A 24,600-nucleotide genomic window follows, 5' to 3' on the forward strand; every position below is an offset into this window, starting at 1 on the left:
TTGAAATTAAGTTTCTAAAATAAATAAAACACTCTATTCAGTAGCACAAAGCATATGTAACAACGTTTCCCATTCTGAACTACATGATGAAACTTTTTCACCTAGCTGCAAACAACTTCGCGCAGTATGTCCAACTTCTTTACCATAAGTGCAAGTCTAAAGTGTTGTTAACATCGTAGTCACTCTTGTCTCATAATCGATTTAAACAATCTGTCAAATTTTCATACTGAGAAATTTTCCTTGAAAAGTTCATTCTGTTCTGTCTTAGAAACTTGTTGTTAGCTTCCAATCCACTTTCGGTGTAATTTAGCAAACCTCTACCGCTGTTTTGGTCAATTAGTTCAGCACTATGTGCAAGAACAGTATGCGCAGTTGGTGTAAAGCGAATCCATTTAACCGACATGACCAGCATCATTGTTTTTTGACATAAAACTGAGTATTTCTCTACATCAATCTTTCTTTTAGAACTTATGAGGCATAAAATAATGGAAACATACAAAATAATTTTGTCAATGTTTTCTTTTAAACTAACATCAGAAATATGTTTTGTCAGCAGAGTCCTATTATTGGTGTTTAGCAAAGTTTTGACTACGTTACCTGTTGTAGAAGTTCCACCATGGCCTGTGGGATCCGGCTTTTCAAGAGCAACATTAATTTCTTCTTCTACACATATTTGATTTTTTTTTTTTTGACTTAATTAAATTATTTACACCTTGACTTTTAGATATTCCTTCAAACTTCGATTCTGACCAATTAAAATGTCCATCCACAGCATGATAACATATTTTATAGATCCATCCGAAAACTCTGAGGTAACTGTGAAGCGGATGTAAAGTCAAGTGCTCTTCATTTGTAATTGTATATTTCGATGTTAGTTAAACTATCCATTTAACCGACATGACCGCAACAGCGTCAAGATTAGGCTTAGTTTGAAATTGTGGTTTGTGGTTTTTGAACATTTCGTATATTTCGAAATTAGGTAAACTATCCATATTACTGCTAGGTTTAAATAAGTTATAGTGATAAATCTACAAAAATGTATTAGTTTTAATCAAATGCAATACTCTGGCTATCTTGTATCATAAATAAAAACACTACTTTTACAAAAACTACTATAATAACTTCAATAACAGTACTACAAAACCTTAAATTTGCTAAAATAGTAAAAAAAAAACTATTTAAATAACTAAAACATATGCTAAGCTACCAAGTTTTGACTAATACTAACTGTTCTCATCATTCTTTGAGCTTAAATGATCTGTAAACAAAAGTAAGTGAATCTATACACATTAAGAACCATCTAGAACATACAAAATGGTCTTTTTTGTCATAGTGAAAAACCAGGGATAGGATATTATATCAAATTTTTTAACAGAAATATCGCTTGTAAAAACCTAAAAAATAGTTATATTCCACATAATAGATTTGTCTGTAAATTTTTATATAGAATTCTTGTAATTTTTACTAAATTATAAAAAAAAATATGTTGGTTGTACGGTGGCGAATTGAGAAAATTAACCCTAAAGAATACCCTAAATTGCCAGAAATCATCAATGAATTTTCGACGAGAATAGAAGATTTTTTAAAATGAGAAATAATATACTTTTACTTAAATATTCAAAGAATTTTGACTTTTTTCAATTAACATTAAACCAAAGAAATGAAAAAACTTAAAAAAAAGTATTTGTAGAAAAGCTTTTAAGGTGTTTTTTAACAGTAGATGTAGACCTTAATTTTGACAAAAAATTAAGCATTTTTCCAGGCTTTTTTAAACTAAAAAAAAGCAAACTTTGGCTACATTTAAGCTTACATAACTTTTAGTATACTTTAAGCAGAACAGAAATAAACCCAATTTTTAAAAGACGAAACCCCGCTCTAAACAATTAAATAAAAATCTTGTTTTAACTGTTTAGTCGCGAAAATAGTCAATGGCCACTTGCCAGCCCACTGTGCAATAGTTTGATTTATTTGTTCATTTATTTAAATTGTATTTTATAAACTAACAGAAGTATTGGCTAGACTTATTAAAAGATTATGGATATTTTTTTTAATTTAAGATTTAATAAAGAAAAAAAAAAAACTTAAATACGCTTAAACCAATTGTTTGATTTAAAAGTATAATTATGTAATTTATATTTTTTATACTACCATAAGTAATGGCTTGGCATATTATAAATACTTTGGATATTTCTTTATTTAAAATTTTATAGACAAATCAAAATTTAACACACATAAATTAATTGTTTGACTTATAATTGTATATATGTAATTTACATTTAGTAAACTTATAGAAGTAGTGGTTTGGCCTTATGTGTACTACTTTATGGGCACTATTTTATTTGTAGAATTGCTATAAACTAATTAACTTATGTGATTTCATATAAATTATGGATAGTATGTAAATGTTGCTGCATGTAAGTAAGAATAAGATACTGCATACTTTTAAATCAAACAATTGGTTTGAGTGTATTCAAGTTTTTCTTTTTTTATTAAATCTTAAATAAAAAAAATATCCATAATCTTTTAATAAGTCTATCCACTGCTTCTGTTAGTTTACAAAATAAAATTTAAATAAATGTACAAATAAATCAAACTATTGGTTTATGTGTATCAAGTTTTTTTTATTTGTTTGTTAATAAATTTAAAACTACAAAAACTATCCTAAATATTTATATAAGGCTTAGAAAATATTTTAATTTTCATTTAGTTGTAGCAACATCTAAATACTACCCATAATTTAAATGAAATCATATAAAATTATGGGCATAATTAATTAAAGCAATTCTACACATAAAATAGTGCCCATAAAATAGTACACATAAAAAGTCCTACCACAAAGCCTTATTCTACAGTGATGACGTCATAAAGACAACGTCTGAAGCCAAGAAGTCAGAAAGACTTATTCTACAGTGATGACGTCATAAAAACAACGTCTGCAGCCAAGAAGTCACAAAGGCTAGTCGACAGTGATGACGTCATAAAGACAACGTATGCAGATAAAAAATCACAAAGATTTATCGGACAGTGATGACGTCACAAAGACAACGTCTGTAGTTATGAAGTCAAAAAGACTTTTTCGACAGTGATGACGTAAGAAAGACAATCTCTGCAGCCAAGAAATCTCAAAGACTTATTCGACAGTGATGACGTCACAAAGACAAAGCCTGCAGCCAATAAGTCACAAAGATTTATTCTACAGTGATGACGTCATAAAGACAACGTCTGCAGCCAAGAAGTCACAAAGATTTCGGTAGGTCTTTTTATGGGTATCCTTTTATGGGTATCCTAGTTGCAGCAGTTTATTTTTGAAAAAAATTGCAAAATTGTTCAATTTATATATTTTAATGACGTCACCAAAAACACTTTTGTTGTACAATTTTATGTTGACGTGACGTATTTTTTCAACGTTTTTGAACAATTTGATTTTTAAAGTCATATTACGTATATTTTCTAAACTTTTTTGTACAATTTTATTTCAATACAATACAATTTTAATTTAATTTAATTATACAATTTTACGAATATTTTTTCATAAAATTGTTTAATTGCTTAAAATTTTAATTTTTCTTTTATAATTTAAAAATCTTAATTAATTTTAATGTTGAAATTTAAAAGGATACCAATAAAAAGACTAAAACCTGCTTTGAAAATTTTTATGGGTATCGTTTTTAGTTTGTTCAAAATATCTTGTTTTAAACTTGAATTTTACTTTTATAACTTAAAAATCTTGTTTAAATGTTTTAATGATGAAATTTAAAAGGATACCCATAAAAAGACTAAACACTGCTTTAAAAATTTTTACGGGTATCCATTTTAGTTTGTTCAAAATATCTTGTTTAAAACTTAAGTTTTGTTAAGTCTTTTTATGGGTATCCTTTTAAAATTCATCATTAAAACAGTTTAAATAAGATCTTTAATCAATAAAAGTATAATTTAAGTTTAAAACTTGATATTATGAAAAAACTAAAAAGGATACCCATAAAAAGTTTTAAAGCAGTGTTTCGTCTTTATATGGGTATCCTTTTAAATTTCATCATTAAAACAGTTTAAATGAGATTTTTAAGTTATGAAAGTAAAATTTAAGTTTAAAACAAGACATTTTGAACAAACTCAAAAGGATACTTAAAAAAAGTTTTAAAGCAGTATTTAGTCTTTTTATGGGTATCCTTTTAAATTTTAAAATTAAAATAGTTTAAATAAGATTTCTAAGTTATAAAAGTAAAATTTAAGATATAAGAATTTTAAACAATTTTATGAAAAAAATTTACGTAAAAAGATTTAGAAAAAAAATTGTACAAAAAAGTTTGAAAAATATACGTAATATGACTTTAAAAAATAAATTGTTTAAAAAAGTTGAAAAAATGAGTCACGTCGACATAAAACTGTACAATTATTAAAAAGGATAACCATAAAAAGACCGACCAGGGGGGTAGATCTTTTTGTGGGTATCCTTTTGCTGCAACTAGGATACCCATAAAAAGATACCCATAAAAAGACCGACCACAAAAGATTTATTTGACAGTGATGACGTCTCGAGGACAACGTTTGCAGCCAAGAAGTCACGAAAGCTTATTTGACAGTGATTACGTCACAAAGCCAATGTCTGCAGCCAAGAAATCACAAAGATTTATTAGACGGTGATGACGTCATAAAGATAACGTTTGCAGCCAAGAAGTCTCAAAGACCAATTCGAGAGTAATGACGTAATAAATACAACGTTTGCAGCCAAGAAGTAACAAAGATTTATTGGACAGTGATGACGTCACAAAGACAACGTCTGCAGCCAAAAAGTCACCAAAAGTTATTCGACAGAGATGACGTCACAAAGATAACGTCTGCAGACAAAAAGTCACAAAGACTTACCAAACAGTGATGACGTCATAAAGACAACGACTGCAGCCAAGAAGGAAGTCACAAGTATTTATTCGACAGTGATGATGTCACAAAAACAACGTCTGCAACCAATAAGTCACATGGATTTATTTGATAGTGATGACGTCACAAAGATAAAGTCTGTAGTCAAGAAGTCAAAAAGACTTTTCCGACAGTGATGACGGAAGAAAGATAATCTCTGCAGATAAGAAATCTCAAATACATTTACGACAGTGATGACGACATAAAGACAACGTGTGCAGCCAAGAAGTCACAAATATTTATTCTAATGTGATGACTTCATAAAGACAACGTCTGCAGCAATGAAGTCACAAAGACTTATTCGACAGTGATGACGTCACTAGGACAACGTTTGCAGCCAAAAAGTCACGAAAGCTTATTTGAAAGTTATGATGTCACTAAGACAATGTCTGCAGCCAAGAAGTTACAAAGATTTATTGGACAGTAATGACATCATAAAGATAACGTATGCAAACAAAATTCACAAAGACTTACCAGACAGTGATGACGTCATAAATACAACGACTGCAGCCAAGAAAGAAGTCACGAGTATTTATTTGACAGTGATGATGTCACAAAAACAACATGTGCGACCAATAAGTCACATGGATTTATTTGATAGTGAATACGTCATAAAGACAACGCCTGCAGCAAAGAAGTCACAAACACTAACTCGAATTTAATGAAATCACGATTACAACGTCTGCAGCAAAGAAGTCACAAAGACTTAATAGACAGTGATGACGTCACAAAGACAACGTCTTTGGTCGGGTAGGTCTTTTTATGGGTACTATTTTATGGGCACTATTTTATGTGTAGAATTGCTGCATTCAATTTTTGATGTGATGTCATCAAAATTATGTGTAGTATTTAGATGTTGCTGCAATTAAGTTGCTGCAATTAAGTGAAATAAATTTTTGTATTTTTCTTTTGTAAACAAACAAAAACTGTAAGTATAAAAACCTCTAAAATGTTGAATTTAAATTTATGTTTATTCCATGTAAACAATACTGACTAAAACAAAACATCGAAAATTTACATTAGTGTTTTAAGTGTTAAAAATTTGCTTATGGTTAAGTTTCTGAATGCTTGTTTTATTTGAATAGCCAAATCACTTTAAAAATTGGTGTGTAACTTTTAATTGTTTCATAAAAATTGATCAATTTTTTTTTTTTTTTGTTTTTCATATTGGAAATTTATATTTCTAACTATAAAAGTAATATATAATATATTACAAAATATATTTTTTTCAAAAAAATATAATTTTAACATTTTATATATTTTGTATTGTTTAAAATATTTTGTAGTTTTTTACAAGATTTAAAACTTAAAAGAAGTAAAAGTGTCAGCAGCAAAATAGAAGACTATATAACAGAATTAATATTAACTTTTTTTTGTAAAATATAGAAAATAAGTATATAAGTAGTAAAACAGTTGTTAAGTTGGTCTTTTTAGGTTAAAGTATTTGTTATAATGCTCATTAATTTTTTTTTAGTAATAGTAATATTACAGGGTTGCCACTCTTTGAGCCAAAAAATCTTCCCTGAGTGACCAAAAATTTCCCTGAGTAACCTTAAATTTCCCTGAGTTTCCCTGAGTATTTTTCAAATCTCAAAAAAAAAATTCTCTTCTAACACAAATTATTAATACCTCATTCTTATTTTTCTTCTTTAATAATAAAAGGAAGGTTGTATGTGTATGCTTCTGCAGTCAGTTCAAAATATATTAAAACATTCACACAAAAAATTAATTACCATTACTGCTACTACTTTTGAAATTATTATTTGTAAACAAAAATTTGACCTCTATTTTTTTAACAAAAGTAATACAAAACTAATCTATATTCATTTTAATTTTTTTACTGAAAACAAGTAGTTGTAAACAAATAACAAATAACTTTATTATTTAAAAAATAAGAACTAATAGTACAACATAGTGTTTTTTAAACTACATAAGTAACTAAAAATAAAAAGTTTATTAGAAGTTTTCAATGAATAGTTAACAACAACTTTCATTTCTCTAAACTGTTTGATTTTACTTAAGTAAATATAAATTTAAAAAACTACAATGTTAATACTAAGAATATTGAAGAACTAGCCGCAAGGCTAAAAAAATTCTAAATAACCACTTAAATAATAAAAATCACTACTTTTGATTAACTAAACCTCATTCTAGATCTAGAAAAAAATTTCCCTGAGATTTTCAAAATTTTCCCTGAAATTTAGAGAAAAAATCAAAACTTCCCTGAGTTTCCCTGAGTTGAAAGAAAATTCCAAAATTCCCTGAGTTTCCCTGAGATTTCCTGAGTTCCCTGAGTGTGTGGCAACCCTGATATTATTTTCAGGGTTGCCTCTTTACCTGGAAACATAGAAAAACCTTGAGTTTGTAAATTTATGGAAAAAAAAACCTGAAAAACCTTAAATTTAAGAAATTTTTAACAAAACCAGGAAAAACATTGAATTTTAAACATAAAACCTGGAATTTTATACAGTTTGAACATGTTTAGTAGTAAAATTTAAATTTGACACAAAAAATCTATTTCATAGAACAGAATTTTTTTTTCATCATCAGAAATTAAAAAAAAAAGATTTAAAGTAGCTCTACAGGATTTTTTTAATTTTTTTATATTATTTAACATAGTTATCTTACCTTAAATTTAATTTTAAACAAAAAAAGACCCAAAAATATGTACTTTTAAAGATCTGGAAGAAATTTGGAAAAAAAATTAAAAAATGAGTGACAACCCTGTATTTTGGTATCAGTTATTACACAGTTTAATTATGTAGTTTTTAGTTCTTGCACAGTAATCTTAGTTGCTTTATATTTGAGTTTCTTAAATTTACCATGTTTTTTGGTTTCTGCCTTTGACTGGTTAAATATCAAAAATAATTTGAACTTTGTAAAACAGTAAAAAGCAATTTATACCTTAGTTCAAACCATACAAATAAGATCATTTACTAAATTTGTTTTATATATTTTTTGTAACAGGTTTCTTTTTTAAAAGCTATGACACAAGAAGTTTTTTCTTTAATTAGTAAATTGAAACACTTGCCAGAAGATGAGTTTAAAAAACTTTTCTTTAGCGAATTTTCCAGATTAAGTTTGAGGTCACTTAATGAGTTTAGAAAAAGTGTACACTTTGATGAAACTCATTCTTTATTATTTATCAAGTATACGTTTTTACTACATATCAAATAAATATTTAAAGATAGGTTAATCATGTTAGTTTTTTGCTAATCTGCTAATGTTGTAATACAAGTGTCTTTCGTTATTAATTCTTTATTATTCTTTTTTATTACTTCTTTACACGTTACTTACTTTAATATTAAAAGGGTAGATCTTTAGAAAGCATTAATTAACAGAAAAATTTTGTAAGAATAGAAAAAAAAATCAATATACTTGTTAGTGATTTATCTTTTATTCATTAAAATAAAAACTTATTTAAAAACTTTGTTTTTTATAGTTGTTTAAGTTTATTTTCTTAAGTGTTAGATAAGTAAAATTTAAATTTATTAGCCATAATCTTTCAATTAGTCTAACCACTAATTCTGTTAGTTTACAAAATATTATTTAAATAAATGTAAAAATAAATCAAACCATTGGTTTATGTGTATTCAAGTTATTTTGTTTTTGTTTGTTTATAAATTTAAAAATACGAAAACTATCCTTAATATTTATATAAGATCTAGACAGTATTTTATTTTTCATTTAATTTCAGCAACTTAATTGCAGCAAAATCTCAATACTACCCATGATTTGAATAAAATCACATCAAATTATGGGCATAATTGATTGAAGCAATTCTACACATAAAATAGTGCCCATAAAATAGTACACATGAGACCAAACTACTACTTCTATAAGTTTAGTAAATATAAATTACATCTATACAAGTATAAATCAAACAATTGGTTTATGTGTGTTCAATTTTAATTTTTTAATATTGTTATTCAAATCTTAAATAAATAAAATATCCAAAATATTTAAAAAATGCCAAGCCATTAGTTCTGTTAGTACAAAAAAAATAAATTACATAAATATAATTAGAAATCAAACAATTTGTTTCTTTATTAAATATTACATAAAAAAAAACTCTTCATATTATTTTAGTAAGTCTAGCCACTACGGCTGTTAGTTTACAAAACATAATTTAAATAATTGTAAAAATAAATCAAACTATTGGTTTATGTGTATTCAAGTTGTTTTTGTTTGTTTATATATTTAAAAATACAAAAACTATCCGTAATATTTATAAAAGATCTAGACAGTATTTTATTTTTCATTTAATTTTAGCAACTTAATTGCAGCTACATCTCAATACTACCCATAATTTGAATAAAATCACATCAAATTATGGGCATAATTGATTGAAGCAATTGTACACATAAAATAGTGCCCATAAAGTAGTACACATAAGGTCGAACCTCTACTTTATAAGTTTACTAAATACAAATCACGTATATACAACTATAAATCAAACAATTTTAGAATAAAATCAAACAGTTTATGTGTGTTCAAGTTTAATTTATGAATTTTGTTTATAAAATCTTAAAAAAAAAAAAAAAAAAATACTTATTATACAACTAGCCATTAATTCTGTTAATAAAAACAATAAATTACATAAATATACATATAAATCAAACAATTTGTTTAAGTGTATTAAAGTTTTTTTTTTCTTTATTAAAAATTACTTGAAAAAATCTATCCATAATCTTTTAATAAGTCTAGCCACTACTTCTGTTAGTTTACAAATTATTATTTAAATAAATGTATAAATACTATTAGTTTATGTTTATTCAAGTTATATTTTATTTGTTTGTTTATAAACTTAAAACTACAAAAACTATCCAGAATATTTATATAAGGCCTGGACAGTAATTTATTTTTCATTTAATTGCAGCAACTTAATTGCAGCAACATCTAAATACTACACATAATTTTGATGACATCACATCAAAAATTGAATGCAGCAATTCTACACATAAAATAGTGCCCATAAAATAGTACACATAAAAAGTCCTACCGTCTTTGGTCTAGAGGTCTCTAAGACTTATTCGACAGTGATGACGTCATAAAGACAACGTCTGCAGATAAAAAGTCACAAAGGCTTACCAGACAGTGATGACGTCACAAGAACAACGTTTGCAGCTATGAAGTCACAAAAGCTTATTCGACAGTGATGACGTCATAATGACAACGTCTGCGGGATAGAAGTAACAAAGAGTTATTCGACTGTAATGACGTCACAAGAACAACGTCTGCAGCCAAGAAGTCACAAAAGCTTATTCGACAGTGATGACGTCATAATGACAACGTCTGCGGCAAAGAAGTTACAAAGATTTATTCGACAGTGATGACGTCATAAGAACAACGTCTGCAGCCAAGAAGTCACAAAACTTATTCGACAGTGATGACGTAACAAAGACAACGTCTGCAGATAAAAAGTCACAAAAACATATTCAACAGTGATGACGTCATAATGACAACGTCTGCAGCAAAGAAGTCACAAAGATTTATTTGACAGTGATGACGTCACAAGAACTACGTTTGCAGCCAAGAAGTCACAATAGCTTATTCGACAGTGATGACGTCATAATGACAACGTCTGCGGCAAAGAAGTCACAAAGATTTATTCGACAGTGATGACGTCACAATAACAACGTCTGCAGCCAAGAAGTCACTAAGACTTATTCGACAGTGATGACGTAACAAAGACAACGTCTGTAGCCAATAAGTCACAAAGACCTATTAGTCAGTGATGACGTCACAAAGACAACGTCTACATTCGAAAAGTCAAAAAAGCTTATTCAACAGTGATGACATCACAAAGACAACGTCTGTAGTCAAGAAGTCAAAAAGACTTTTTCGACAGTGATGACGTAAGAAAGATAATCTCTGCAGCCAAAAAATCTCAAAGACTTATTCGACAGTGATAACGTCACAAAGACAACGCCTGCAGCCAATAAGTCAAAAACATTTATTCTACAATGATGACGTCATAAAGACAACGTCTGCAGCCAAGAAGTCACATAGACTTTTTCGACAGTGATGACGTCACTAGGACAACGTTTGCAGCCAAGAATTACAAATATTTATTCGATAGTGATGACGTCACAAAGTCAACGTCTGCAGCAACGGTAGGACTTTTTATGTGTAGTATTTTAAGGGCACTTTTTTATGTGTAGAATTACTGCATTCAATTATGCCCATAATTTGATGTGATGTCATCAAAATTATGGGTAGTATTTAGATGTTGCTGCAATTAAGTTGCTGCAATTAAATGTAAAATAAAATACTGTCCAGGCCTTATATAAACATTATGGTTGTTTTTGTAGTTTTAAGTTTATAAACAAACAAATAAAGTATAACTTGAATACACATAAACGAATAGTTTGATTTATTTTTGCATTTATTTGAGTTATGTTTTGTAAACTGACAGAAGTAGTGGCTAGACTTATTAACATATTATGGATAGTGTTTAATGTAATATTTCATAAAGAAAAAAAAAAACTTGAACACACTTAAACAAATTGTTTGATTTATATGTATATTTGTGTAGATATTATTTTTTATACTAACAGAATTAATGGCTTGTCATACAATAAGTAATTTTGATGCTCTTTTTATTTAATATTTTATAAATAAAAATAAAAAAATTAACTTTAACACACATAAACTAATTGTTTGATTTATAGTTGTATTTATATTTATAGATTTTTTATATGTAATTTATATTTAATAAACTTATAGAGGTAGAGGTTCGGCCTTATGTCTACTACTTTATGGGCAGTATTTTATTTGTAGAATTGCTTCAATCAATTATGCCCATAATTTGATGTGATTTCATTCAAGTTATGAGTAGTATTGAGATGTTGCTGCAATTAAGTTGCTGAAATTAAATTAAAAATGAAATACTGTCTAGATCTTATATAAATTTTATGTATAGTTTTTGTAATTTTAAATTTATAAACAAACAAAAAAAAAACTTGAATACACATAAACGAATAGTTTGATTTATTTTTACATTTATTTAAATTATGTTTTGTAAACTGACAGAAGTAGTGGCTAGACTTCTTAAAAGATTATGGATATTTTTTTTACTTAAGATTTAATAAAAAAAAACTGGAATAAACTTAAACCAATTGTTTAATTTAAAAGTATATTTATGTAATTTATATTTTCTATATTAACAGAAGTAATGGATTGGCATATTAAAAATATTTTGGCTAATTTTTATACTTAAGATTTTATAAAAAATATAAAAAATTAAAATTGAACACACATAAACCTATTGTTTAATTTATAGTTTTATACATGTAATTTATATTTAGTAAGCTAATAAAAGTAGTGGTTTGGTCTTATGTGTACTATTTTATGGGCACTATTTTATGTGTAGAATTGCTTCAATCAATTATGCCATAATTTGATCTGATTTCATTTAAATTATGGGTAGTATTTAGATGTGGCTGCAATTAAATAAGAATAAAATACTGTCTAGGCCTTATATAAATACTATGGACAGTTTTCGTAGTTTTAAATTTATACACAAACAAATAAAAAATAACTTGAATACACATAAAACAATAGTTTGATCTATTTGTACATTTATTTGAATTGTATTTTGTAAACTAACAGAAGTAGTGGCTAGACTTATTAACAAATTATGGATAGTTTTTTATGTAATATCTAATAAAGAAAAAAAAAAGCTTAATTACACTTAAACCAATTGTTTGATTTAAAACAGTACTTTATTTTTACTTAATTGCAGCAACTTAATTGCAGCAATATCTAAATACTACCCATAATTCAAATGAAATCACATCAAATTATGGGCATAATTGATTTAAGCAATTCTACACATAAAATAGTGCCCATAAAGTAGTACACATAAGACCAAACCACTACTTCTATAAGTTTAATAAATGTAAATTACGTATATACAACTATAAATCAAACAATTGGTTTATGTGTTTAATTTTAATTTTTTTTTTTAAATCTTATCTAAAAATTTATCCAAAATATTTATAATATGCCAAGCCATTACTTCTGTTAGTATAAAAAATATAAATTACATAAATATACTTTTAAATCAAACAATTGGTTTAAGTGTATTCAATTTTTATTTTCTTTATTAAATACTATATAAAAAGGCTATGCATAATCTTTAAAAATGTCTAGCCACTACTTCTGTCAGTTTACAAAATACAATTTAAATAAATGTACAAAAAAATCAAACTATTGGTTTGTGTGTATTCAAGTTATTTTTTATTTGTTTGTTTATAGATTTAAAACTACAAAAACTATCCATAATACTTATATAAGGCCTGGACAGTATTTTAATTTTCATTTAATTGCAACTTATAAATACTACCCATAATTTAAATGAAATCACATCAAATTATGGCATAATTGATTGAAGCAATTCTACACATAATATAGTGCCCATAAAATAGTACACATGAGACCAAACCACTACTTCTATAAGTTTACTAAATATAAATTAAATGTATACAACCATAAATTAAACAATTGATTTATGTGTGTTCAATTTTAATTTTGCTAATAAAATCTTAAACAAAGAAAAATATTTAAAATGTTTAAAATATGCCAATCCATTACTTCTGTTAAAATAAAAAATATAAATTACATAAATATACTTATGATTCAACCAATTAGTTTAAGTGTAATCAAGTTCCTTTTTTTTTTTAAATCTTAACTAAAAAAATTATCCATAATATTTTTATAAGTCTAGCCATTACTTCTGTTAGTTTACAAAATATAATTGGAATAAATGTACAAATAAATCAAACTATTGGTTTATATTAACTCAAGTTATTTTTTATTTGTTTGTTTTTAAATTTAAAACTACAAAAACTATCCATAATACTTATATAAGGCCTGGACAGTATTTTGATTTTCATTTAGTTGCAGCAACTTAATTGCAGCAACATCTAAATACTACCCATAATGTTAATGACATCACATCAAATTATGGGCATAATTGATTGCAGCAATTCTACCCATAAAATATTACCCATAAAATACTACCCATAAAAAGACCTACCCTTTGCGGCCAAGAAGTCATAAAGACTTATTTGACAGTGATGACGTCACTAAGACAACGTCTGCAGCCGAGAAGTTTTAAAACTTATTTTACAGTGATGACGTCACAGAGACAACGTCTGCAGTCAAGAAGTTAGATAGAATTATTCGACAGTGATGACGTCACAGAGTGACTTCTTGGCTGCAGACGTTGTTTTTGTGACTTCATCTGTGTCGAATAATTCTTTGTGACTTCTTGGCTGCAGACGTTGTCTCTGTTACTACATCACTGTCGATTAAATCTTTGTGACTTCTTGGCTGCAGACATTATCTTTGTGACGTCATCACTGTCGAATAAATTTTTGTGACATCTTGGCTGCAGACGTTGTCTTTGTGACGTCATCACTGTATGATAAGTCTTTGTGACTTCTTGGCTGCAGACGTTGTCTTAGTGACTTCATCACTGTCGAATGAGTTTTAATGACTTCTTGGCTGCAGACTTTGTCTTTGTGACATCATCACTGTCGAATAATTATTTGTTACTTCTTGACTGTAGAAGTTGTCTTTGTGACGTCATCACTGTCGAATAATTCTTAGTGACTTCTTGACCTCAAACATAGTCGTTGTGACGTCATCACTGACGAATAATTCCTTGTGACTTCTTGGCTGCAGACGTTGTCTTTGTGACGTCTTCACTTCTGAATAAGTTTTATCGAGTGCTTGGCTATAAACATTGTCTTTGTGACGTCATCATTGTCGAATAAATCTTTGTGACTTCTTGGCTGCAGACATTGTTTTTGTGACGTCATCACTGTCGAATAACTCTTTGTGACTTCTTGGCTGCAGAGGCTGTCTTTGTGACGTCATCACTGTCGAATAATTCTTTGTGACTTCTTGGCTGCAGACGTTCTCTCTATGACGTCATCCCTGTCAATAAGCCTTTGTGACTTCTTGGCTTCAGATGTCGTCTCTGTGATGTCATCATTGTCGAACAATTCTTTGTGACTTCTTGGCTGCAGACGTTGTGACTGTAACGTCATCACTGTCAAATAATTCTTTCTGACCTACTTTGTTGCAAATGTTGTCTTTGTGACGTCATCAGTATATCTACTGATTTTGTTTAATTTTTTTTTTTCACTTTAGTAAATGACATAAAACTAAATAAATAAGAATAAAAATAATATTTAAGTATTTTATTAATTTTTACAATCCACATTCTTGGTACGTTTTATAAATATTTAAAATATGAATTCCTTCATACTGGCAACAACAATGTTTAAAAAAAAAAATTACAGTTAAATTTAAAAACAAGTTAAAAAAAACTTTATATTTTACATAGTTGTCTGAAAATATCATTCAAAGTTTTTCTTTTTTTGTGTGGTACTTATCTGGGACTCTTTGTAACAAACTGAACTTCAGATTGATTGACTTTATTAATAGCTTTGATTGTCAAACGTATTAAGTCAGTGGTTTTATTTTCATATGATATTTGCATAATTTTAACCATAGAAAACTTAACTTTTGTAAAACAACTAAATTTGTAAAAATCCACACATAATGTACCAAGTTTACAGTAGTAATACAAATAAAACTTAAAAACTATTTTTCAAAATGTAAAGGTAAATAGAAAAAACAAATGTTCTAATATAATTTTTGTAACTTTATAAACTAGTTAAAAATTGTTAATATAAAGATGAAAAAAACAGAGATATTGAAAAACCTTTGAAAGTTAGGAGTAAAACCACAAACTCTGAAAAAATCTTCACATATTAAGATATTATGAATAAAAAACAAACTCATTGTAAACAAATAATATAAAAATATAAGTAAAATAGGTAATAACAACAGCTCTACCCTATGACCAACACCAATCCTGCATAAAAAACATGCTTATAGGTTTTCGTACAAATGTTTTTGTTTCAAAAAATTTGGTAAACCTAATGGTAAAAGCTAATGAAACCGCATTTTGTTCATTTATCTTTTCTTCCATTACAAAAAAAGTAGTGCAAAAACAAAATAACTATTTAAGTTTTTTCAAGTCAATATGTTTTTTTTTTTAGTAAAACTCTATGTTTTGTATTCTGTGTTTAATCTTTTATAACAAGCTTTTATACTAGTACTTAGGTGTAAATAGCTAAAGTAAACCAAAAATTTGTTTTATGACTATTTTATTTTGTTTTGTAGACACTTAAATATATAGTGAAAAGTTTTCAAGTATAAAAGCACTTAAAGAATTAAGTATAATTGTTTAGTTTGTGTTGTAAAAACGTTTTCCTGTTCTTTTTTTTAACTGATACCTATGTACAAACTTATGTTTGAAAAATAGTGAAAATAAATTTGATCTTACCATCAAAAGAATTTATCAGAAGAACTTAAGGTACGGTTTACCTTTCGATTATAGAGTCATATACCACATTTAAAATTTTAAAACTATTTTACAAAATATTTAACTTTATTTAATTTACATTTTTTTAGAAATTACATTAATACGCAAGTAATTTTGATTAAAGTAAAACTATCATATTTTTCCTTAAATTGATGTTTTTTTAAATGTATAAAATTGTACAAAACATACTTGTTTTTAAATTTGAGAATGTACATGAATAAATAATATTACATGTGTACTTTTATGACGAATTTAACTTAATAAGTTTAATAACCGATTACAATATAAAACTTTAACGTTGCAAAACTAATTAAATGTAGATTCAAAAAAGGTTAATTTATCATTATGTTAATTTTTTACATTACTACTAACTTTCATTACTAATAAAAGTTAGACTTGTTTCAACTTAATATAAAAGTAACGTTCTTCTATTTACATATGAAATTTTAGCAAAAACCTTTACTGTTTTTTGAGAATTTATTATATGTTTAATTTTTATTTTTATATGTTTCTAACTTCGAAATAATAAGTTACAATACATTTTACGATCAATTAGTTTTTCTATAGCTTTTTATTAAATAAATGTTTTCTGATAAAAAAAGACATCAAAAACATTTAAACTAAGTGAAAACCCTTCAGTTAGCTTTGCGCTAAATCTCATAATTTTGTAAAAAATGTAGTATTTTGATTTTACATATGCTAAAATATTGACATTTTAACCAAATATAGTATAAAAGACTTAGCTTGATAACTGTATAGTGTTCAAACAAACATGAACAATAATAAAATAATAACATAGTCAGAACAAACGCTTATTTGTACTTCTAGTTTTAGTTTTGCCTAAACAACTTCTAATACCTATCTCTCTATATATAAAGTGCATTGGGTTTTCGTTTTGTTATTATATCTAAAGTGATGCTTTGCAATGAAACTTGGCAGTAAACATAATATCATTATAGTAAGTTTAACATACAAGTTTAGAATAAAAATAAAAAACATCATTATTTATAGTTACAGGGCGATTGTGTAAGGACGTTATAGAACAAAAAAACTTGGTAAAAATTCCTAAAGAGCTTTAAAAAAAAACTTTGACGATAAAACGACTTAAAACAATAAAAATTTTTAAATAAAAATAAGCCGAAAAGTATGAATAAATTTAATATATCATAACTAAATTTAATATTTTGACTAAGCAAATTAGTAATGTAGATAATAATTAAACTTACTAGTTTGCTTTACTTGTAAGCTTACCAAAGCTACCAAGCAAACTTTGTTACAATTGGTTTTAATTTTTTTAACTTATATCAACTTCATACACAGTTTTAAAGTATTTTGTATAACATATTTTTTTTCAGGAGTTAAAAAACTGTATTTATTACTTTTCTTAATAAAGTTAAGAATTTTTTAATAAAAATCAAAACATATAACAACTTATTTAATAAAGTACAAATTCTGTATAAAGTTTAAAAATATGACAAGCTTTTCAAACTTTTTACAGCTGCGATTTTGAATTAAAATAATTTTATAATCATCATGACTTAATCATGTGTATGATGTTTAAAAAAGTAACATGTTACATTTAATTACTTTTTGATTTATTTTTCATCAAGTAATTATGTTTTTGCAGCTGTACAACATTATATTTCTTATCACATGGTAATTGAAAAACACCTTAATTATATTTGTATTGTTTTTGTTGTACAAACGTTTATCTGTTTTTATTTTTTAAGTGATATCTATTTACAAATTTATAGTAGAAAAATAGTAAATATTAACATGATTTAACATGATCTGACCACCCAAAAAGGTTATTCAAAGAACTTAGTGTACGATTTACCTTTCGATTATAGAGTCCTATACTACATTAAAAATTACTGAAGCGGTTTTATAAAACATGCACTTTTATTGAATTTACTTTTCTATGAGTTTTAATTGATAGGCAAGTAATTTTGATTTAAGTAAAACTATTTGATTTTGCATAACTTAGTTGTTTTTATCTAAAATAAAATTTTACAAAAGATTCATATTTGGAGAAAAAATCTAAATAAGTACTATTTTTAAATATTTTCGTAGTTTTTAAAAAAATTACAATTTTACACCTAAATTTTACAACACTTTCTAAATTTAAATTCACAAGCACCTAATTTAAAACTATGTTTAATTTTTACATATTACTATTAATAAACACAAGTAAAAGATAGACTTGTTTGTATTAATTGTAAAAGCGATTTCTTTTATTTATTAAATTTCAATATAAACAGTCTTCAAAACACTTTTAATTAAATAAGTAGTAATTAATTAAAGTTAGTTATTTTGTTATGCTAATGTGGGTTAATTTAAACAAAACGATAAATGATCATTTTAATAATGTTTTTTCTTTGAATACGTTATAAATAATTATTGATTAAGTAATAAAATATTTTTTAGGTACACATTTATAACATTGAAATTAACTCTGCAAAAATAAATTACTAACTACTACTAAATAAAAATTTTCTAAATTATACAAATTTCGGAAACCTACACGTTATTATTGTTGTCTAATTTGTCAGTTTTTTGTGCATAAAACACATTTTGAAGTCTTAGTGTTTACTATTTTCAATTTCTAATTAAAAAATTGTTTCTATTTCATTGTTCTTTTAATACTTTAGAGTATGTTTACTACGTTAAACCTTAAATAACACAAAAATGATAAAAGTATCTAATTTGTACAATTTAACAACAAACAAGTAAAAATTAATTTTAGTTTTTATGTCAGCATATTTTTTTACACATATAAATCAATTTTTACATCAAAACAACCATGTAAAGTAAGGTTTAAAGTTTAAACGTTTAAAAAGTTTCAAATTTTTAATGCTAATGTGATAACAGTTTTTAAATAGACAAATACGTTTAACTCCTAAAATAATGTTATTAAAGTTTATTAAAAGTAAAAACTAGTATAAGGAACATCTTAAATAATCTTTATACTATTTACACGCCAAATGCTGTTTTCTTTTATACGTTGACTTTAGTATTAAAAACTATATGTAAAAACCTTAAAATGTGGAAGTTTATCTGAAGCTTGTATAAAACTACCAAGCAAAATTTTAAATTATTTTTTAATTTGTTGTTTTATAAACGACTTTAAACTTTGTTAAAAATTGATTTGTCGTTTTAATTTCATGTTTGAAAATCCTATAAAAACAAATCAAACTGGTTAATATATCATGAAGACTTGATTTTGTGTAAAAAGCATGTTAAAACAAAAAAAATGTTTTTAAGTATTTTGTTTATTGTCGTTTTAATATATATTTAATAGCTTGCAGATAGTGAATTTTATACATTTTATCACATGGTGACCAAAATATCTATAATTAAATTTCAATTTTCTTCTACTAAGCAATTTAATGTTTTTTTAATATCGAATGTTATATTTTGCAGCTGTTGAACTTAATGTTTTGTAATTGCTATGTATTTTTATTTAATCATGTTTTTTTTAATTACCATATCAAAAAAACAACATCTGTAGACTTTTTTTCTTTCAAAACCAGTATAAATAAGCGAGAAATAATGAATTCTTTAGTTACTTTAAGCCAGTTTAGAGTAAATACTGTATTATTTAAGTATTACAACTTTTTGCTAAAATCAGCATATGTAGAATTAAACTTCTAAACATAGTTTTAAAAATTTTAAACTGTTTTGGTGAACATTTAACAACAAAAAAATTAAATTGATTGTGTCAACATCAATTTAATTTTTTTTAATAAGTTATAAAGCATTTAAAATAAATAACTTTATTTATTATTAAGTAGCAGAAAATAAAATTAGCAACAATATTACCGTGCTTCAAGCTGTAAAATTAGAAGTTTTAGATAGAACTTTGTTCAAAGCTATAATAACTTTAATAAATCGTGGTTCTATTATTTTTGACATTTTTTGTTGCTATTTCCATTCATAAATATCAAAATCTTTATATTTATAATGATATAAAAATGTGGTTCACTTTTAATAAGTTAGTAAATTTATAGTAAATTTGTTCAGTAGAATGATACCCTGAAAATTTGTTAGCACAAAATTCAACATACTTAGATGTATTTTTAATATTATTCTTATTTTTTGTTTGTTGCAAATGGTTAACGTTTCAGATTTATGTAAAGTTTAATGATGATCTTAAACAAAGTTAGTCTAATCGTCTTTACTTTTTTCTTTATTGAAATAGTGAATTCAACTCCTCACAGTCTACTACACAAAAATATCATAGAGAATACTGTAAGTTATTTTTTAATTCGTTTAATACTATAAATAATTTTTTATTCTTTATGTTGATTAGTATAAAATAAAGAAAAAATAAAAAACACCATATTTAATTCTATATGTTACTTTGACATAAAGTAAGTAGTGATTTTTTAAGTCATAATTCTTAATGGCTAATAAAAATTAATTTGTAGTTTATTATAGTTTTTTTATCAAGATATGATTAAATATATTATTTAAAAATTGGAATGTTAGGACTATATCAATTTATTTTTTATAATTTACCTCTAAGTTCAAAAGTTACTTTAAAAGTTACTTACTATAAAGTTTTTTATTTTTAACTACAATAAGTATACATTTTTAAACATTATCTTAATATTAAGACCCATTTGAAAAATTATATACTTTTGAAGTAAGTCAAATACAAAAAGTTTTTAAATAATAATGTAAATAAAAGTTAATTTACCAGAAAACCGCTACTCAAGAAGCAACTAAGGAGAATAAAAACCTTGTTAACTATTCAAGTGTCAATAATAAAACAATAGCTTTGAGTCGAAATATAAGGTCATTGTATGCTGTAAGTTCTTAAATAATAAATATAAGTTTATTTTATAAAACAGTTTATTTTCATTTAGATCAACTAGATAAAGAACAATTTGTATTATAATTTTATTCCATATTGTTTGAAGCTTTTTTTTAATATATTAAAATATAAGTTAAAAGTTTATTAATTAATTATCAGTCATTATTTTATTATACCGATAATAATCTAGTATTGATATCTTTTTTAAAATTTATTAAAGTTTTCAATCCTATTTTATATTTATAAAAATCAAATACTTTTTTTATATGAATTCTAAACAAATAATACTACATTTCAGCTTTAATATCCGACATATTCTTATAAGTCTTTTAAAGAATTAAACATAGTTTTTTTAATATCAGTAACTTACGTTATCATATTAAAAAAGGCTAAAGGAAAATCAAACCAGCTATCACGAGATGAAATTATAAGCGAGATAATACAAAAGAGTTAGTTTAAAAAAATATGTATAGTGTATTTAAATTATATAACATGATTAGTATAAACATTTTAAAAACTATAAAAAATTTTTACTATCAAACTTATTCTTACAGACTAAACTGTTTAAGTAAGTGATTAGTTATTTTTAGTATTTATATTTGATACTAATCAAAGTATAAAACACTAATCATGTCAAATTGAACGGAAGTTTTATTTTAAAAAGCATCATACAAGTATTTGTTTCAGAATTTAGTTTTGCTACAAAAGTATTTCTTGATTAATTGTAAAATTTGTGTACGGTGACAGATAATGATAACTGAAAATGATTAAGTTTTACACTTTTAAGTGCTTCAAAGTTACTAATATAAAATGTCATGAAATTTTCACTTTTAATTTTGCTATTTGTTTTTATACAGACGTTTCCTGGTGCGGCTGCAAAAATGTGTTTAATTGCGAAGATATGAACATCATACCAAAAGAGTGTGCCATAATTACGGAGGTGAAGAATAGTAAGTTTTACTTCGATAACAAAACATAAAAATATACGAGTTGTAAAGCTTTGAACTTTTAAATCGAATTAGCTCTTAATATAAATATAAAATTTATGAACTAATGGTTTGTGTTGTCTTTATTTTAATATGTTTTGTAAACATAACTTTTGATCACGTTTTTTTAATGTTACAAATAAACAAAGATTGTAAAATGAGTTCATATGAATTTCTAAATTTAATTCATTACTATGGTTTTTTTTTCACTTTTAGTATTATTAAACTTTATATGTTGTATGTTAAAAAATATAAGAAACCAAATATTAACAAGTTTAAAACTTTGTTAATAAAAGGTCTGTTTTATTTACTTATTACTTGGTTACTTGTATAAAACACAAAATTAATGATTTGCATGTAAATTATGGGCACAGAAACGTTAATTTGTACGTTTTTATATAGAGTTCTGTAACGGAACTGCACGGAAAGCACAATGTTACGTAGTAGAGCAACAAGAAACAGAAAAACAGTTTTGGCTTCAAGGAAGACTAAGAATTAACAATCTAGACCCTATTAACAGTTAGTTTTAACTAACCTCTTTTATTCATTTTTTTTTGTTATGTCCCCTACAATAATTGATAATCTTTTGTTACTTCTATACATAGGACTACGAATATTTTTTAACATTAAATGAATATAGTAACGAGATTATATTAAACATAATTTAAATTTTCAAGTAATTTAAATTTTTACTTGATTTAAGAATCAACTACTACTTTACGCGAATAATCTGTTTGTTTTCTTAAAATAAATAAAATATGTTTAGCTTCTCACTGCAAACCGTATAGCCCATGCATCTCAGAAGAAAACTGTTATAACACCTCAATCAAGTTTGAGGGAACAACAAAAACAGTATGGGTCAATAATTTTTACCAATGTTTCAACCCTGAGCATGTTAGAACTTATCACACAAGTTAGTTTTACAGTTTTTATTTCATATCAGTTCTACAGAATTTAAAGAAAGTTAATCTTAAAAACATATTTTATAAAATGCTATGATTACTCAAGGTATTAAACCATACTATTTTTAAAAACGAATTTAAAAGCTTGTATTTTCATCAAAATCAGTAAAATGTTGTTTATTTTTTTTAGTATATAACAATCTAACTTATATTACGTTACTGCGCAAGTTTATACACTAAATAAAATGCTTATTGCTTTTTGTAAGAAAACGAAAATACAAAACTATACGCATGAAAAAAAAATAGTCTTAGCTCATTTTTTTAACAGAAATTAAAATTACTATAGTTGTCTTTTGTGTATTTATTAGGATTTAAAAACAACACTTTGATGTATTTCATTTTATTTTCACTGTACTAAAGCTGGTTAACTTATAAATAAAGAATTACTACTTAGGTAAAAATTGATTCTGCTTATTCAGAGTTAAAAAAAAATTATCGTTACAAAATTAACAATTAAACACATAGTTCAAAAACGATATTAAGCTTAAATTAAATATCAAACTAAATGTAAAATATTTTAAACAGCTACTGTGGAACCACAATGCTCATGCAATTTATTGAAATTACATTGTTTTATCACATCAAAACAGAATCAATTAGCCTATCAGAACAACGAAAATTGCTTTTGTAGAGATTACTTGAAGCAATGCTTCGCTTGGAACAGATATGCTTGAGCTTTCAACTATAAGTTGTGAATTTATTTTCTATTTCTGTTCTTAAGTTTTTAAATTCATTATCAGTGATTAACAATGTCAAGTCACACACGATATTATGTGAAAAATTTATTTTTTACAAAGTTTACCATTCGTTTATTTTTACCTTATTTTTTTATTGTATTTCAAAGTTTTAATACATTGCAAATGTATTTTGGGTGTGATATAATTCTTGAGTGTAAATTTAAGTAAATGTAAACACCATAACAATATTTTTGCTATCAGTTGTAGTATATTTTGCTTTTCTATAGTTTTATTTAAAAGTTTTACTACTTTCATTATGACTTCATTTTAAAGCTAATTACTTTTAATATTTTACAAATACAATTTCTAGTTGAATTTTTAACCAAAATAACTTAAATTTTTAATTAAAAAAAAATTTAGTCTTTTTAATATTTTATCAAAATTTTCTTAATAATTGTTTCTAGTGTGATATGAGTTGCTTTGGTTACAATAAAGTAAATATCTAAACTATATAAATCTTGAGGTATATTAGTTAAAATAAGTTGTTTAATTTAAATATTTAGACAAAATTATAAATAAAAGTCTTGTTTACAACTATAGTTTACTGTTATAATCGGCTCTTGTGTAACATATTAGCTATTTTGTTTTTAAGTAAATTGTATAAGGTTATATAATTAACTTATTTCAAATGTTAAATTGAAAAATGAGTGCTATAATGAAATTAGCTATTTAAATAAATGAAATGCCTTAATAATAGAGTTAAAAATTTGATGTATGATTTCTGTTAAGATAAATCGCACAAAGTAATTGTTAAGTTTTTTTTATCAAATTAGCT

Source organism: Thalia democratica, chromosome 3 (assembly GCF_965202585.1).
Source record: "Thalia democratica chromosome 3, ktThaDemo2.hap1.1, whole genome shotgun sequence".
NCBI classification, from domain to species: Eukaryota; Metazoa; Chordata; class Thaliacea; order Salpida; family Salpidae; genus Thalia; species Thalia democratica.